This window comes from Ahaetulla prasina, chromosome 2, assembly GCF_028640845.1.
Source record: "Ahaetulla prasina isolate Xishuangbanna chromosome 2, ASM2864084v1, whole genome shotgun sequence".
Lineage (NCBI taxonomy): Eukaryota > Metazoa > Chordata > Lepidosauria > Squamata > Colubridae > Ahaetulla > Ahaetulla prasina.
Window position 1 is genome coordinate 291,114,757 of NC_080540.1, and position 18,725 is coordinate 291,133,481.

An 18,725-nucleotide genomic window follows, 5' to 3' on the forward strand; every position below is an offset into this window, starting at 1 on the left:
CCCAATTTTTTTTTTTTTTTTTTTGCGAAGCCCTCTCCGGACTCCGGTCGCGAAAAACGCGAAGAAGAGGGCGGGGAAAGAGGCGGGACCCAAAGCCGGGGGTTGGGGGTTGGGTTTGATTTGATGCGCGCCGCGGCCAATCCGGAGCTTCCTTCAGCCCTCCTCAGCTGTCTCCCTCCCCTAGCGGAGGGAGCGTGCCTAGCGTCAGAGCGATGGGTCGCTTCTCCTGACACCAATCGCCGTTTGCTGAGGCCGCGAGCGAAAGGCGGGGCTTAAGCCAGGCCCGAAGGCGGGTGGGTGGGCGGGAGGGGGAGGTGGCGGCGGCGGCGGTGGTGGGAAGAAAGAGGCGTTCGCTGACTATAAGCCCCCGCCTTCCTTTCCCCGCTTTCTCCATTCCTCGTCGACGCTCCTTTGGATGGACGGCCGCGCCAGCCAACGGCGTCGCGCGCTGCGGGCGGAGCGAAAAGAGGGGCGGGGCGGGTCCGGGTCCGGGCAGCCAATGGCGGGTGCGGAGCGGTGAGGGGGAGCCTGCGAGAAAAGAACGAGGGCGGCAGAGGCGCAGCTCGGGGGCGCGGAGGTTGGTCTCAGGGGCGGCCGCCGGGCGCGGGTGGCCGAGCAGGAGCGGCGGGGACGAGAAGCCGCGCAGGGAGGGAGGGAAGGAAGGAGCGAGCGGGCCGACGGGGAGGAGCGGGGGGCGGCATAGGCCCCAAAAGCCTGGGCTGCGCGTGGGGGGTGGGGGTGGCGCCCACGCTTTGTTATGCTGGGGGAGGGGCAGGCCTTCCCTTCGCTGGGGAGGGGCGGCGATGTAAGCGGCGGGGGAGAAAGAAAAAAATAATAATACCCCCGCCTCCTTCCTCTTCTCTCCGCCCCCTTTTTTGCGCCCCCCTCCCTCCCCACGATGCGAGTCCGCCTCAGGCAGCGGGATGGGCCGGCCGCGGATGCCCCCCCCCTTTTCCCCCGTCCCCCTCATTCCGGGAGCCTCGCTCCTCCTCGGGCGTCAAGTGCGCGCGCCCGCCCGCCCGGGCACAGGATCGCCTCCCTGCCTCCCTCCCTCGCGCGGCGCACGCTGCAGCCCCTTCGCCGCCACTGCGGGGTTGCTGCGACAGCCCTCCCGGGCTGAGGCGGGGATTCTGCGGGGCCGGGGGAAGCAGCAGCAGCAGCAGCAACAAGGAGCAGCAATAGCAGCAGCGAGTGGGGATCGGCGGCGGCGGCGGCGGCAGCGGCAGCAGCATCTCCTCGGCCGGCTGCTCGAGTGGCTCCGCTTCCCTTCCCGAGGCAGGTTTTCCTCGCGAGGAGGAGCAGCAGCAGCAACAGCAGCAATTTGGGCTTCCCTGGAGCTGGTCTGCAAAGTCCCCCCCCCCCGCTCCTCCTCCTCTCCTCCCCACCTCCGGAGTCCCAGCCCGAGTTTCCCTTCTTAAAAGAGGGGGCGTCGTCGGGGAGCGGCCAACGGAAGCCCCCCGGGAGAAGAGGCCGGGTTTGTATCCGGGCGCAGGCATGGATTTGCAAAAAGAGAGAGGGGATAAAAAAAAAAGGGGGTGGTGGTGAAAGGGTGGAAACGTTGCTCCTTCCTCCCTTTCCTCTCGTGCAAGCTTCGCGAATGCCTTTTCTTTATTTCTTTCTTTTCTTTTTTTTTTGCCAAAAAAAAAGAAAAGGTTTTTTTTATAGAGCCGCCTCTGTGCAGGCGAAGTCGACGCGGAGGTCGGGGTGGGTGGTTGGCGGGGTGGGGGGGAAAGGGCTGAAGTTGGTCAATAGGCTCGGTATTGTGGTGTTGACTTTTTCGCCGTACTCCGGGTGCGGGTTTGTCGTCGTTTTGTAGAAAAACAGGAGGTTCAAAAAGCACCACGCATCACGAGGAGATGGAAAGGTTTCTCCTCCTTTTAGGTCTTTAAATAGGGGCCTGGTTAGAAGTACTGTATTGGGATGGGGGTGGGGTTGGACTGGATTGACCTATAAGGTCCCTTCCAACTCTGTTAAATCTGAACAGAAGTTGCCTTTGGAAGTTGTGGGAGTTTCATCCCTGGAAGCTTTGCAGAAGAGACTGGACTGCCATCTGTCAGAAATGGTGTAGGGTTTTCTGCTTGGGCAGGAGGTTGGACTAGATGACCTACAAGGTCCCTTCCAACTCTGTTAATAGGTGATATGTAATCCTACCAAGAAGAAGAAAAAGGAAATTGCCCAAACTATATATCTTAGGATAGAACACACTTTTTTTTTTAAATGCTTACACCTTTCCTGCCCCTATGATAAACCAGTAATAAGATTAAATGACTTGAACTTCTGTCTCCTCTTTCTGAAATACTGCTACAAAATATTGTCTGCACAAAATTACTTCTGGATGAGATATTTGAAGATTGTTTGGGGCAGTTATGGGATACCAAGAAAGGAATCTCCATTCTTCCTCCCCCCACCCTTTCCCCTTCATGTTGGCCATTCACAATATTTTTTTAAACAATGGAGAAAATATTGTCTTTCAGAAAAGTCAGGGTTGTGACAAAAAGAGTACACAATTTGCCTTTATTTAGATGAGTTAATAACTGAAATGGGATGCTTATTTCAGAAATAAGGTGTCACCTCAATGGTAAGCATTTAGTGTTTTCAATCAATACAAAATTCTGACTATGAGCTAATAACATACATGGTTTCTGGGAATTGTTGGTGTTCTTGTCAGGATGTTGGCTACAATTATGTTTCTGAGCTAATATAGTGAATGGGATAAAATTCTCGTAATACAGGAAATGTTCATTCTCGTTGTAAGAAATAATGTACTTGGAAATTGCAATTCTGTTGAGTGAATTCAACTTCAGAGTACCGTATATACTCGAGTATAAGCCGAGTTTTTCAGCACGTTTTTTGTGCTGAAAAGCGCCCCCTCGGCTTATACTCGAGTCTACGTCTTGATGTACTTCGGGAACCCCGCACAGGAGACGCCAAAGAGGCGGCGAGATCGTCCGGCGGGATTTGCCCAAGGCTGAGCAGTTCGCCGCGCGGACCTGAGCCAAGCCGGTCGCAGTCCAGCCGAACGGTGAAAGCGACATGCCGAGCGCCGCCCGCCACCGCTCGCTGACTGCGACCGCTTGGCTCGGGTCCGCAGTAACTCCCGCCAGGCTGTGCCGCCAAGAAACCATTTAAAAGCCCAACTTGAAGCACGGAGGAGAAGAAAGAAAGCCCTGGCGGGCTTTTAAATGGTTTCTTCGCGCACAGCCTGGCGGAGTTACTGCGACTCGAGCCAAGCCGGTCGCAGTCCAGCCGAACGGTGAAAGCGACATGCCGAGCGCCGCCCGCTTTCACCGCTCGCTGGACTGCGACCGCTTGGCTCGGGTCCGCAGTAACTCCCGCCAGGCTGTGCCGCCAAGAAACCATTTAAAAGCCCAACTTCTGAAGCACGGAGGAGAAGAAAGCCCTGGCGGGCTTTTAAATGGTTTCTTCGCGCACAGCCTGGCGGAGTTATTGCGACCGAGCAAGCGATCGCAGTCAGCGAGCGGTGAAAGCGGAGTGGCGCCGGCATGTCGCCACCGCTCGCTGACTGCGACCGCTTGGCTCGGGTCCGCGCGGGCGGGGAGCCGACTTTGGCCCTTTAGCAAGGAGGAAGGTGGAGGGAAGCGGAGCTGCCGGCTGTGGCGCCCGCCGAGCCGCCGCCGCCGCCGCCTGGAAGAGGAGGAGGTGACCTTCACGCTGGAGAGGGTGGGGATGGGGGTTGAGGGGCGTGCAAGAGGAGCGAGCGTGGAGGAAGAGGAGGAGGCGACGGCCCCGCCGACAGCGCGGCTTCTAAGATCAGCCCACGCCCAAGAGGGAAAGGGAGCGAGTGGTGGGTGGCTGGGACGAGACCCCACCACAAACACACACACAGCCGGTCGGACGGCGCGTTCCTTTCTCTGCTCTCTCGCTCTGCGTCAAGGCGCTGGAAGGGGCGGAGAGCGAACAGCAGCAGGAGCAGCCGCGCCGCCGCTTCCTCCTCCTCCTCCTCCTTTCGTGGCGGGCTGCTTCCAAGTCTGGAAATCTGTTTTGGGAAGTGGTGGTGCAGCTGGCAGTTCAGCCCTGTCGGCCGGGGAAGGAGGCGGTGGATCGGATTCTCGCGCCACACCAAGTCGGCTGGAAAGCTTGCTGCTTCTTCTTCTTTTGCTTCTCCCCACCCCTCTTTTCGGCTCTCTTGCAACGCTGCTGCAGCTCCTCGGCTCCTTTTCCCGGCGCCCAGAAGGCTCGAGCCTCTGCTGCCGATTGAATACTAAAATAAAATAAAAGCGGAGAAGAACGGGCGCCGCTTTTGGTGTCCGCGTCCCTGTCGCCGCCCGCAGGACGCTTAAAAAAAAAGGCGGGGAGTTGAAAAGAGGCTGCCTCTTCGGGTTACCTCAACATCCATTCCAGAGCCGCTAAAGAGCGGCTGCTTGGCCCGCCCTGGTTGGGGAACGGGCACAAAAAGGGTCCCTGGTGACCCAGAATTCATCCTAGCCCCATTGACTGGCCCTTTGACTCGATAGGATTTAGCTGACGGATTGTTAAACAGCGCCGACCTTTCTTCTGGGGAGAGAAGTCACTCTAATAAATATTGGGAGGTGTTTTCAAGGAAACATAGGGGTCCACCTTCTGCCCACAAGAAATGTAGGGAAATGTTTTTCGTTCAAATAAATATTCATGTTATTTTACTTGGCTCTATCTTTATTTTTTACATTGACCAGTAGCTGCCTCATTTCCCACCCTCGGCTTATACTCGAGTCAATAGTTTTTCCCAGTTTTTTGTGGTAAAATTAGGTGCCTCGGCTTATATTCGGGTCGGCTTATACTCGAGTATATACGGTAATTTATGTCCCCCTTTTTCCTTTCTTATTATACAAGTGCCTAGTTTCCTTATGAAGAATATGCATTTTGAAAACATGCCTATAAGTGCCTGCTGTTATCAAGACTTTGAATATGCTCACAGGCTGAGCCACAAAACTTCTGTTGGAAAGAATTCTAAATGAGGCATGCTCTCCAAAGGGATGAGGTAGAGGTAGGAGCTGGACAATTTGCAGTTATTGATATGGGGAAAGCAACATCTAGAAAGTTCCCAGACTTTATTCACTAATTTTATTGTAAAAATTTCCCTTGGTTGCCTTTTGAGGCACAGTAAAGAATGAAATCTGGTAGCATAACAGTAAATTCTCTCTTCTGCCCCACTTTACCCCAAAATTTAGTCAAAATATAAATTCGCAGGACTTTTCTGGTGCAGTCCTTGAAGGTGTGACTGATTACAACAGGGAAGACGATTGGTCCTCTACTGCCATTGTCAGAAGCAGTTTCTTTAGCAGTAAAGTGCCATAATACATTAAATGCAATGTTATAAATTGTTTGAGAGCCAGTTTTGTTACATTTGATATTGCTTACATGCTGTATGAAGTTAGTTGGTCTTTAAGTTAGTTCGACAGAAAGTTTAATACAGCTCGCCTCCAGAAGTTGTGGGTGCTCCATCAGTGGAGGTTTTTAGGAAGAGACTGGACAGTCAGTTGTCTGAAATGGTATAGGGCAGTGATGGTGAACCTTTTCAGCACCGAGTACCCAAGCTGGAACGCGCGCTGGAGCCCCGGAAACTCAAAGGCCACCTGGTCTTCTGGTTTCGCGCCGGTCAGCTGGTCTTTGCGTGTGCTGGAGCCCCGGAAAGATCAGCATGCATGCTGGAAACCAGAGGAGCAGCTGGAGACCATGCGCATGCCCACAGAGAGGGCTCTGCGTACCGCCTCATGTGTGCCATAGGTTCACCACAGGTATAGGGCTTCCTGTCTGAGCAGGGGATTGGACTAGAACAAGGATCTGCAAACTTGGCTCTTTTAAGACTTGTGGACTTCAACTCCCAGAGTTCCTCAGCCAGCTTTGCTTTCAACTCTGGGAGTTGAAGTCCACAAGTCTTAAAAGAGCCAAGTTTGCAGAACCCTGTACTAGAAGACCTCCAAGGTTCCTTCCAACCCTGTTATTCTGAAAGATAGTTTAACACTTTCAACATTTAACATAATTTCTAATGAATATTGACAGCAAAACACAGATGATGTCTTGTGATCATCTATCATAGCTTTGTGGCAGCCTTGTAAATACCTCTTTGCCTAAGAGTTGTTTTAAAGTACCGGTAGCTAATTGAAGACACTTAATAATAGTGTTGATTCTAACACATTTCTTGGAATGAAAGCTTGACTTGAAGAAACTCACTAACATGCTTAAAAATGGGTTGTGTATTCTTTTATGCTCTGTATTATCGATAGCAGCAAATATGAAACTGGGCTAACAAATTACTAACTTTTTTTTGCTAGTTTTAACTTTTTGCAGCTTTCATTGTCTGGAAATGAGGCAGTCAGATTTTGTTTTCGTGTGCAGGTTTGCAAAATCTTTTTTATACTAGTTAAGAATTCAAGAATGCTGCCAGTTTTGTATTCTGGAAGGTAGAAGAGTTTTTATTTTTTACAGCATACTGTATGCATCTTTAAAATAGCAACATTTTGTGCTTGATCTTGCAGAAATCCTAATAAAATAGATTGCTGTTGTTATAACACGTAAGGGGAATTGAAACTGTACTTGACTTGCCCAAGGCCACCTATTACTAATATGGTAATTGAGTCTGCATTCGAATGTGTCATATTAACTTGTGCATATTAAAACTAAGGCAGTTTGTTAACATTTCTGCACACTAACAGCTACAGTTTAAAAAGTGCAATGGGTTTTAAGATACCATTTTTTCATCTGCAGATGAAGATTTATTTGGATTTCTGATTGCAGAACTATGTCCTAAATATTTCTCTGATATCTAGTAAGGCATTTCATCGTGTGAAGTGGGTTGAGCAGAATCGGAATTGAGATACAGGTAGTCCTTGTCTTAGCACCAAAATCGAGCCCAAAGTTTATGTTGCTAAATGAGAAATTGGTTGTGAGCTTTGTCCCATTTATAGGAGCATTAGCCCAGAATGGAAGCTTATCCAGTATCAGACATCCTGGTACCCATCCTGGAACGCGCTGGAGCCCGGAAACTCAAAGGCCACCTGGTCTTCTGGTTTCGCCGGTCAGCTGGTCTTTGCGTGTGCTGGAGCCCGGAAAGATCAGCATGCATGCTGGAAACCAGAGGAGCAGCTGGAGACCATGCGCATGCCCACAGAGAGGGCTCTGCGTACCGCCTCATGTGTGCCATAGGTTCACCACAGGTATAGGGCTTCCTGTCTGAGCAGGGGATTGGACTAGAACAAGGATCTGCAAACTTGGCTCTTTTAAGACTTGTGGACTTCAACTCCCAGAGTTCCTCAGCCAGCTTTGCTTTCAACTCTGGGAGTTGAAGTCCACAAGTCTTAAAAGAGCCAAGTTTGCAGAACCCTGTACTAGAAGACCTCCAAGGTTCCTTCCAACCCTGTTATTCTGAAAGATAGTTTAACACTTTCAACATTTAACATAATTTCTAATGAATATTGACAGCAAAACACAGATGATGTCTTGTGATCATCTATCATAGCTTTGTGGCAGCCTTGTAAATACCTCTTTGCCTAAGAGTTGTTTTAAAGTACCGGTAGCTAATTGAAGACACTTAATAATAGTGTTGATTCTAACACATTTCTTGGAATGAAAGCTTGACTTGAAGAAACTCACTAACATGCTTAAAAATGGGTTGTGTATTCTTTTATGCTCTGTATTATCGATAGCAGCAAATATGAAACTGGGCTAACAAATTACTAACTTTTTTTTGCTAGTTTTAACTTTTTGCAGCTTTCATTGTCTGGAAATGAGGCAGTCAGATTTTGTTTTCGTGTGCAGGTTTGCAAAATCTTTTTTATACTAGTTAAGAATTCAAGAATGCTGCCAGTTTTGTATTCTGGAAGGAAGAAGAGTTTTTATTTTTTACAGCATACTGTATGCATCTTTAAAATAGCAACATTTTGTGCTTGATCTTGCAGAAATCCTACCTAATAAAATAGATTGCTGTTGTTATAACACGTAAGGGGAATTGAAACTGTACTTGACTTGCCCAAGGCCACCTATTACTAATATGGTAATTGAGTCTGCATTCGAATGTGTCATATTAACTTGTGCATATTAAAACTAAGGCAGTTTGTTAACATTTCTGCACACTAACAGCTACAGTTTAAAAAGTGCAATGGGTTTTAAGATACCATTTTTTCATCTGCAGATGAAGATTTATTTGGATTTCTGATTGCAGAACTATGTCCTAAATATTTCTCTGATATCTAGTAAGGCATTTCATAGTGTGAAGTGGGTTGAGCAGAATCGGAATTGAGATACAGGTAATCCTTGTCTTAGCACCACAATCGAGCCCAAAATTTATGTTGCTAAATGAGAAATTGGTTGTGAGCTTTGTCCCATTTATAGGAGCATTAGCCCAGAATGGAAGCTTATCCAGTATCAGACATCCTGGTACCCATCCTGGACACAGCAGAGTTGAGAGAGAGAGAGACACCCTGACTGTGTCTGTCAAGATTGTAGGGAGACTTAGAGAAGAACAAAGGAGACAGATTGAGAAAAAAAAGTAAAAGAAAATTGAGTGAAAGAAGAGGTTACTAGGAAAAGCATGTGCAGAAATAGGCACTGCTTTGGTTAAAGGGCAGGGAAGATGAAGAAGACCAGTTACAAGACAAGTATATTAATTGATGGACTATAAAGACTATAAAGTGTGGCCAAGACTAGGATTTTCTAATTTGGGGGCAGGGAACAATAAGGAGTTCTGGAAAACTTTTTTTTAAAGAAAGTACGGCAGATTTATTTTTACAGTTTGTTTTTACAATTTTGTTTCTTGCCTCAGTGGCAGGAAAACCTACTATGAGTTTTAGCAGATGTTGTAAAAAATAGAGGCTGTTTGCATCTCAGGTTCTCTGTGTGTAGGGGAGGCAAAAGACACAAGATTCCATTTACAAGGGGAGGGTCTTCCTTGGGTGCTTTTCAAAGCCTCCCCATCCTCCTTGACATTAATGTCAATGCTCAACAAAAGTAAAATAGAATAAGCTCTAGCAGTAAAATAACCCTCCTTTCTCTACCGCTTTTCAGCAGCCAGAATCAAAGGTATGCATTTGTAATTCAGAAAGATAGTCAAGAGCCATCAGTATTAGTAAGCATTGATAACTTGTCCCTTTTTTAAACTATAGAAATTGGCTGCAATTACTATCAGCTGGCAGTGAATTCCACAGTCTTATGTGTTGTATGAATAAGTGTTTCCTTCTCTCCCTACATTTATCTAACTTTGAGAAACAGAAGATAGCTCTTCATATTATCTAAGCAATGTATAAATTGTATGCACCAGTATGTTTTTCCTTGCTCTCCTTTTGCTCCAAGCTGAATAGCTCTAGTTACTACTCCAGCTGCCTGATTATTTGGTTGCCCCCCATTTTTATTTTCATTTTTGCATCTTGTTCAGTTTCTATCATAACCTTAAGGTGCAGTGGCCAGAGCTGTATACAATACTCCAAGTGTGTTCTTGCCATGGATTTGTATAAAGACCTTACTGTATTGGCAGTTGGGTCTTCAAGTGTGGAATTTGACTTTTTGCATCTTTTGCACACCGCATTGATACTTTTATTAAGCTATACATCATGACTCGTAAGTTGCTTTCCTCCAACATACATAATTTTGCATATGCATATTGAAATACATTTGCCCTGTTCCTTTTGAAGTTCTTCGCATTCCCTTTGGAGTTGTCAGTAAGCATGGTTCTTCAGTACTCAGTCCTAACTCCAGCGTTGTTACATATAAGTTGAACTCATCAGCTCCAACACCGATCCCTAGAGAAACCACTTTCCACATCTAGCCAGAATTAGGATTGCTTATTTGTTCCTGTTCTCTGCATTCTATTTTTAATTAATCACCAATGCATAAAATTACTGGTCCTCATAACCCATAGCAGCTGAATTTGTTCAGGATGAATGAATTTTTCAAATACCTTTTTTAAAAATGGAAGTATGTAATATTTATTGGGCCATTTTTGTCCATATGGTTGTTGCTGCTTTTAGGTAAATCTTCAAGATGAGTGAGGTAAGACTTTTATCCTTGTCACATTGATTCCTTTTTTTATAAAGGTTTGTTCTTTGCTTATTTTCTTTTTGAACTCTCTTTAACCATTTCTTAGATGTTAAGATGGTTTAACTTCAACTTTGTGATCTCTTTTTAACCTTCAGGGCCACATTTCCTATTTTCCAGTCTCAGAGACAGATTGTAAAAGGGAAGTTATGTATTTTTGTGAAAGATCAACTATTCCATAAGTTAATTGATCAAGAACTCTTGGGTGGATATCCTCCAGACCTAGGATTGATTTATTTTTATTTTGCCTTATAACTTCACCTAACTTTACCTCCCTTTGCCTAAGTTCATCTGAAAGTCTTCTTGAAAAGGGTTGTATGCAGGAATCTGTTCTAAATCCTCAGGAGCAAAGACTGACTCATTAAGCTTCGCTGCTGTTTTTCTGTCTTTATTAGCACACTTTTAATGCTCCTTCTCTGATTGGCTTCCTACTCTGAATGTGAAGAAAATGTTTTTCATCTTCGTTTTCTTTGCAAAATGTTCTTCTAAGCGTTTTTAGGAGGAGGCATATTTTATTGGGTGCCTGCTGGAAAATACCCAGCTAGCCAGGGAGGAGGCACGGAATTAGCCTCGAATCCTTGTGCAGCCGCAAACGATCCAGACCTGACACCACTAAACCTCATAGGGTCTTAACTTACCTGTTCCCAAGTCAAGACAAGTAAAACTTTCTGCGGGATATTTCTGTATAATAGGCCAAATATAATAAAGGGGCTATTTATTTGCATCCTGCTTTTATTATTTTTACAAATAACTCAAGGTGATGAACATGTCCAACATACGATCTTCCTTCTAGTTTCCCCTTTTTTCTTCTCTCCCCTTTTGTGTCAGGTAATCCTCACCTTACGACCTTTTGTTCAGCTACTGTTTGAATTTGCTATAATGCTGGAAAAATGGACATCTATGACTCATGCCCAAAATTATGACCGCTGCAGTGCCCTGGTAGTCATGCAGCAAAATTCCAGTAATTGGCAGCCCACCTGCTCTTAAAACCACAGGACATTTCAACCCTCCCCTATCTCTTCCCAACTATCTATTTTGGACCTCCTGCTGCCTCGGCTTGTTTGGTGACAAGCAGTCCCAGAACTTCACAGGTTTCGGGCTGCTTACCATGCCCATGGAAGCCTCGGCTACCCCAGCAAGTGCCAGCCTACCAAGCGCCAGCAAGCATTCATGGTTGCTTTGAAAAGAATTCTATTTAAGAATTATTATTACAGATTGTCCTCAAATTACAACCACAATTGAGACCCAAATGTATGTTGCTAAGTGAGATATTTGTTAAATGAGTTTTGCCCCATTTTACGGCTCTTCTTGCCACATTTGTTAAGTGAATCACTGCAGTTCTTAAATCAGTTGCACAGCTCTTCAAGTGAATCTGATTTTCCCATTTACTGGTTGTCAGAAGGTCGCAAGAGGGGAGCACATGATGACTCCAGGACGCTGCAGCCGTCATAAAAGCGAGTCAGTTGTCAAGCATCTGAATGTAAATCACGTGACCATGGGGTGGAATGCTGCAACTGTCATAGGTGCGAAAAATGGTCATAAGTCATTTTTCTTCAGTGTCGTCGTAACTTTGAATGGTTACTAAATGTAATGTTGTAAGTCAAGGACTACCTGTATTCTATTTAAGAGCCCAGATGGCCAAGTTCTCCAATTGCACAATTTCTCTTTGGTGACTGACCGGAAGTGAGAAAAATGCTTCCTGCTTAACTCTGGAGGAGAGACCTTGCTATTTCTCAGGTAATAACAGGCAGGTCACCTGCAGCAGAAATGAGCCGCCCTTCCATTTTCGATAAGACATTAAGCAGGAAATGAAATTCTTAGTTCCTCTTTCACTTTCTCCTGAAAGGGGAAACTGTCCTGTGACAAATGGTACCTTGCACATTGAAGTGATATAAGGTGAAGACAAAGTGGGCACTTGCTGAAGTAGGCCGGGGAGGAAAAAGAACATTTAACAATAACACAGTTGGAAGGGACCTTGTAGGTCATCTAGTCCAACCCCACACCCAAGCAGGAGACCCTACACCATTTCTGACAGATGGCCGTCCAGTCTCTTCTTGAAAGCCTCCAGTGATGAAGCTCCCACAACTTCCGAAGGCAACTTCTGTTCCATGGGTTGATTGTCCTCACTGTCAGAAAATTTCTCCTGATTTCTAGGTTGAATCTCTCCTTGATCAGTTTCCATCCATTATTCCTTGTCCGGCCTTCAGGCGCTTTGGAAAATAGGTTGAAAATATAGTTTTAACTCTCAAGGAGTGGTGACTACTCCAGTCTGAGGTGGGCATAGAAAGTCATCCATGCTTTTTGAAGCTTTGAATATATGACCATACTGGAGCCCGTCCACCATGGTCGTAAGTTGTAATGGTTATAAAATGAATCCGTCGTGTGACCAACTTTATTTTACAAGCATTTTAGTCATTAAGCAAATGTTGTCATTAAGCAAGTTCATAGTTCACCATGGGCTCAGTTTTACAGAAAACCAGAAGTGCCAGTTATCAGTGAAACAGAATATAAAAATAAAAGCGTTGGCAGGGACCTTGGAAGTCTTCAAGTCCAACCCCTGGCTCAGGCAAGAGACCTTATACCATTCCAGACAATTGGCTGTCTAGTGTCTTCTTAAAAGCCTTCAGTGATGGGGCACCTACAACTTCTGGAGGCAAGCCGTTCCTCTGGTTAATTGTTCTCACTGTTAGGAAGTTTCTCTTTACTTCTAAATTGGTTCTCTCCTTGATTACTTTCTATCTACTCTTTCTTGCCTTTCCTTGTGGTGCTTTGGAAAATATCAGTTTACCTCTTATTTGTGGCAGCCCCTTAAATATTGGAAGACTGCTATCATGTCTCCCCTGGTCTTTCTCTTCACTAGAGTAGCCATGCCCAACCGTTCTTCATATGTTTTAGCCTCCAGTCCACTAATCATCTCAAAGAAAGACTCACTTAACCCACAATTCTCCATTAATGACCACAGTTGGGGAGTGCTGTGATTGCTGTCAGAAGTTGGTGCAGTCATGTGATGTCTCTCTTTACAACCGCACTGACTTAATGACACCAATCCCGGTCCCACTCATAGTTGTAAATCAAGGACTCCCTGTACCTGCCAATAAATTTGATTAATTTGGATTTAGGACAGGTTAAAGTGGTACTGCCTCAACGGATGGCAGCTCCTGATTGACTTTAGAGCTCCGGCGCTAAACAAGTAATCCTGTGGGAGTTTTCAAGGAATATCAGGGCTCTAGGCCAGATTGCTAAATTGAAAAAAATAAAACATCTTGCAATGTAGCAGTGTGATGAAGTAAAAATTACCTAAGAGTTAAGCTCGATTCAAAGGAGATCTTAACCTTAATCTTTAAAGAAAATATTACTTCATTCAGTATCTAATTACTGAAGTTGTTTGTCACAGTTGACAAGAGTACTAATTTAAAGTAATTTTAAAAGGATTAGGGTGTATTTTTTTTTATTAGATTTGTATCTCACCTTTTGTTCAGGATCTCATAGTGGCATATGTAATGCCTCTCCTCCCATTCTGCCCCCCAATAACACCTGTAAGAAAGTTGGGCCAAGAAAGGGGGGTTAACTTGAGTTGATCAGGAAGTTTCCTTGGATGTGAATGAATTGTGGGTATGTTTTCAGTGCCAGTCAACACCTTAACTGCTGTCTCACACACCTTCATTCTCACAGACATCAATATCTTACTGAAGCTGTAATGACAGAAAAAGAATCTTTCCAAGATACCTAAGATTCTTACAGGGACTCATGGCCTAGTCACCCCCAGACTGGACTACGGCAATGTATCCCTGAAGAGTAATCTGGGAGCTTCAGCTGGAACAGGGTGGTGGGCAGTTTGATGCACTCCTAGAACAGCGCATGTTACATCTTTACTCAATTAGGTTAGTTCCATCCCTTTTAATGTTCCAAAAAGCCCTCAAGATCAGGTTATATTATCAGATCTAGGGCTCTCAAGATACCAGGGATTTGCTGAGGTGGCCATTTTTATTCCTCTCGTTGCCTTTGTTTTTTGTAGTATTTATTATTACACTTTCTAAATGTGTTTATCTTGTGCTCTTCTCATTGTTGTTTCTGGTGGAATGTGAAGCTGTATAAACCAGATAGATAGATAGATAGATAGATAGATAGATAGATAGATAGATAGATAGATAGATATTCTGTTTATTAGCATGCAGAGTTATATGCTTTGCTTTAGTTAGAATCACATAACTCTTCTGCAGAGCAGTAGTGAGGGTTTTAAACATGCTGTATGCATTGTTAGACATATATTTACAATTTTAAAATTTTGATTTCTGTTTTCGTATGAAGAATAAGGCATTCCTCTGAAGAAAGTTTTTTTTTCCTGCATTGAAGATAACGTTTATATGGATCATGCATATTGCAGGATCCAATCTGGGTTGATTACCGGAACCAGCGGTTAAGTGTTCTGAACTTTTGGACTTGTGCTGGAACCCATCCTAGGGAGATTTAGCAGAGTGTGTGTGCTAGAGAGAAGTTCCCTGAGGATGAGCCAAAAACTCGGAAGACCTAGTCCTAGTGGTCCTAGTGATCGACCCAGATTGGATCCTGCAATCTATCTATCTATCTGGGTGGTTCATCTTGAGGACAATGGCCTTCCTTTGATCTGAAGAACTAAATAATGTTTTACGGCAGGGTAGATTTGATTTAAATCAAGTTGATTTAAATCACAATTTAAATCACTAGTAAAAAGGCTCGATCATAATTTTTAAAGAACGACTATCATCTCTGTCCCGCAGCAGCTCCTCTGACCTGCTGTTGATTCACCAACAGTCCCAATATTGCAGAATATACAGCCTCATGTTACATAACTAAACTCCATTTCATGCTGAATAGACTAAATTATTAATGTATCTGAAATAAAAAACTGCCTTTAGATTTTTACTCTAAAATCATTATATTAAAATAAATTTGATAAAAATTTTAAAAATTGGGTTTTTTAAAAAATTTTTTAAAAAATCATTGATTTTTATCCACCCGGTTTTAAAGTCAGTCCTGAAATATTTCCATAGTATTTTCTTTATTATCCTATTTGCCAGTGAATTTCAATGGGTGGCTCATTGCACAACATGGGGAGTTGTTGCCAAAAGGCTCATGGTGCAATTCTAAGAAATAAAAGGAAGTGGGAAATTACCAGCCCATTCCAACTTTTGACTTCTGAAGAGGAAACTTCTAAAATACGTGGGGACTAGTGAAAAAGAGACTAAAAAGTCATGATGGTCTCAGCTCTTCCTGGTACCCGGAAGTTACTTAAAACCAAAATAATTGTGGCTGCAGCATAATGTATTTTACAGCATAAAAAGGGGTCAGCCAAACCATCAATTTGATTAAATGTAGCCCTCAACTTTCGGCCACAATTGAGACCAGAATTCCTGTTGCTAAGCAAGGAGGTTGCTAAATGGGCCGTGCATGATTTTACATAAGGAATACAAATGCATTCTAGCTTATTTATTGTATTGTATTATTGTAGGTTTTTTTAAATTTATCACTTTTATATCAATGGTAAAATGTAAAATTCTTTATTACCGGTTCTGTAATAAAGTTCAAGCGTGGCTTGGTGGTGGTGGGGTTAATGTGACTGGGTGGGCGTGGCCAACTTTTTTTTTTTTACTCTTAAAAGCATTTTTTCTATAACCTTCAGAGGCTTTTGTTTTCTTTTAAAAGCATTTTTTCTTTGCTTTTAAAAGAAAAAAAAGCCTCTAACGATCAGGCAACTCAGCTGGGATCATCAGAGCCTTTTAAAAGCATTCAGCGGAAGAGGTTGTAGAAAAAAATGCTTTTAAAAGGCTGTAACAGTCCCAGCTGAGCTGTGTGATCATCAGAGGCTTTTTTTTAACTTTTGAAAGTATTTTTTCAGCCGAAGAAAAAATGCTTTTAAAAGTAAAAAAAAAACCCTGATGATCGCGTGGCTCAGCTGAGCATGGGGGGGGGCAGGGATTTTTGCTACTGGTTCTCTGAACCACCCGCCGCCATCGCTACCGGATCGGGTGACCTGGTCCGAACCGGGAGCATTTCACCCCTGCTTTATATGGCTGCCTGTCACATGGATGTGACTCTGGGAGTGGGGCCATGTAATAAAAACAGACCGATTAAAAAAACCTTAAAACATAAATATAAATAAAACCCTGGGAGAGCGCCTTCGAGATCTTTCCTGTCAAGTAGCATTTCAGGGGCTCCCCACTTCTATGGGTTCCCCATACCTGCTGACAAAACTCAGTTTTAAGAGGTTTCTAGAAAATCAGGAGGCTCTCGGCCAATCTCACTTTGGGGCAGGGGTACAATATCCCATAGGATGGGTAGGATGAGCAGAGAAGGCTCATCTGGGTCCCATCAGATGGCACTCCTTAGCAGGCAGGATCCATAACAAGTCTGTCCTGGACCAGGTGAGATGGGTAGATGTAACCAGGGAGAGGGAGACCCTTCAATAATTAATACTAGATTAATTGGGTAGATTACATCCTATCTACAATTATATAGAATAGATCCCCTCTCCAAAGAATCATGCTTATATTACAGGGAACTTCATAAATTATATTTTAATTGTAAGTGGTATATTATATTGAAATAAAGCTTTATGCACAAATTCAAGCCATCGTTTTAACTGTTAATGCCACAGTTTCCCTTCAGGGGTGAAATGCTCCCGGTTCGGACCGGATCGCCTGATCCGGTAGCAATGGAGACGGATGATTTGGAGAACCGGTAGCAAAAATCCCTGCCCTCCCTCCAATGCCTAGCTGAGCCACGTGATCGTCGGAGCCTTTTTTTTTTTTACACTTTTAAAAGCATTTTTTAAAAGGTAAAAAAGCTGAAGCCTGCTAGGGTAGGCTAGCAGGGCAGGTGGGGGGTTCGTTTGAGAGAGAGAGAGAAAGAAAGAAAAAGAAAGAAAGAGAGGGAGGGAGGGAGGGAGGAAAAAGAAGATGAAGGAAGGACTACAAACCTGGCACTAGATGCAGCTTCAGAGGATAATCCAGGGCTGGAAGGGACCTGGAAGTCATAGTCCAGCCCTGCGCCAGCAAGACATTGTTAATAAGTTTCTGTCTTTTGAGCTCCCAGTCACATAGCCATGCCCACCCAGTCACATGACCCCCCACCAAGCCACACTCACCAAGCCACGCCCACAGAACCGGTAGGAAAGACATTTAGATTTCACCAGTTTCCCTTGCCATTCTTTGAAATGGCATTTGAACTCATGAATAACTTCCCAACACACACAGACGTGTGCAGAACAATTCATACAGAGATACATACATATACATACATACATACATACATACATACATACATACATATATATGTGTGTGTGTGTGTTCTGAGGTTTTCGCGGGTGTTTGTATGTAGGTCTTTGGTTATTCGGGTTTTCTCCTGCGTAAAATTAGAAGTGTCTTGGCGACGTTTCAACAAAGTCTCATTCGTCATCTTCAGGCTTCAGCTTCGTGCTTCTGAGTGCTTCTTTTTCAAAAAGCCATACAACCACCTTGAGTTAATCCCTGCAGTTTTCTCAATATTATTTTCAGAAATGGTTTGCTACTGCTTTCTTCCTAGGGCTGAGACGGTGCATGATTCATTGTCAACCCAGCTGATTGTAGGATCTTTTGGCTGAATTGAGCTTTGGAGAATGGAAGGGATTCCTTTGCTAAATGAAATCTGGACGCCAAACCATGAATAGTGATACAGCTTTGCTTATCCTATGCACAGAGATTATTGCCTGCTCTGTGCTATATTGTGTATCTTAGAGGTTTGCGTTTTTCTGAATATATAATAAACAAGAACCAGGGGTATCAGTTTACACATTTTCTAGCCCTTCTCTCCATTCCTCCCTTTCAGTAATTATTACCAGCCATTGCTTCTGGTTGTGATTATTTTACTTGATGTACGATGGAGTATAGCAATGATAGGACAAATTGTTTAATATAAACATTTTTACTGATTATGTGATTTAAATATAAATCCTAAGACATCTTGAAGTGATCATAATAATTAGATTGTTTAAAAATACATGGTTTGTTTATGCATATGTAGGGTTTATGTGTACACATTTTCCCCCATTGCAGTAAAAATGTGAGGTTAAATATTTAAAAAATTCAGAGTTCCCTGGAAGCCGCTCCGAGTGATTCATTTCATCTGAAGAGGCTTCTATGCCTATATTGCCCATGTGCAGAAATTTGGGCATCCAGTAGCTCCTTCTGGCTGCTGGAATTGCAGGAGAAGAACTTTAAATATAAAATATACAAATCTTTATGGGTTGGATTTTGATACTGAGCCATATGAATATATAACTTCATGGAAGAATTCTGTTTTAAAAATAGGTGGCAGCTATGTTGAATTATAACCAAAATTGTGGAATTTGATCTGTTTTGAGGAACTTTGGATCTGTCAGGTGTTAAGAATAGCAAAATAATTATGCTGAAAGATTGAAAAAGTAATGTTTCTAGATATTAAAGAGGGGATTCAAGAAATATTGACTTTTTTTCTCTACTAATCAAAAATGACACTAGGTTTCCCCTTTTGTATAGATTTCATATTTAGGATTGACAGTTATATGTACAATGTGTCAAAATGTTTTGCTTTCAACAATTACATACATTTATTTTCTTGTAATACATGGATTGCATCTAGTATTGTAAGTGATAAGTTGAAATATTTTAGGGTAGAAAATGCGCTGATCAGCTTTAAGTAACTAA

General features: G+C 43.9%; 1 protein-coding gene across 4 annotated transcripts in view; it reads left to right on the plus strand.

Annotated features, from left to right (window-relative positions):
• Positions 1 to 475: 475 nt before the first annotated feature.
• SMAD2 (SMAD family member 2) overlaps positions 476 to 18,725 on the plus strand; it is a 59,451-nt gene continuing 41,201 nt past the window's right edge. The window contains exon 1 of one of the 4 annotated variants that reach the window (XM_058171014.1): positions 476 to 577. The gene's annotated coding sequence lies outside the window, so the exon portion shown is untranslated. Of the gene's footprint in view, positions 578 to 958; positions 1,276 to 1,450; positions 1,475 to 18,725 lie in introns of those variants that run through there. The other 3 variants (XM_058171017.1, XM_058171013.1, XM_058171015.1) reach the window with 3 other exon arrangements.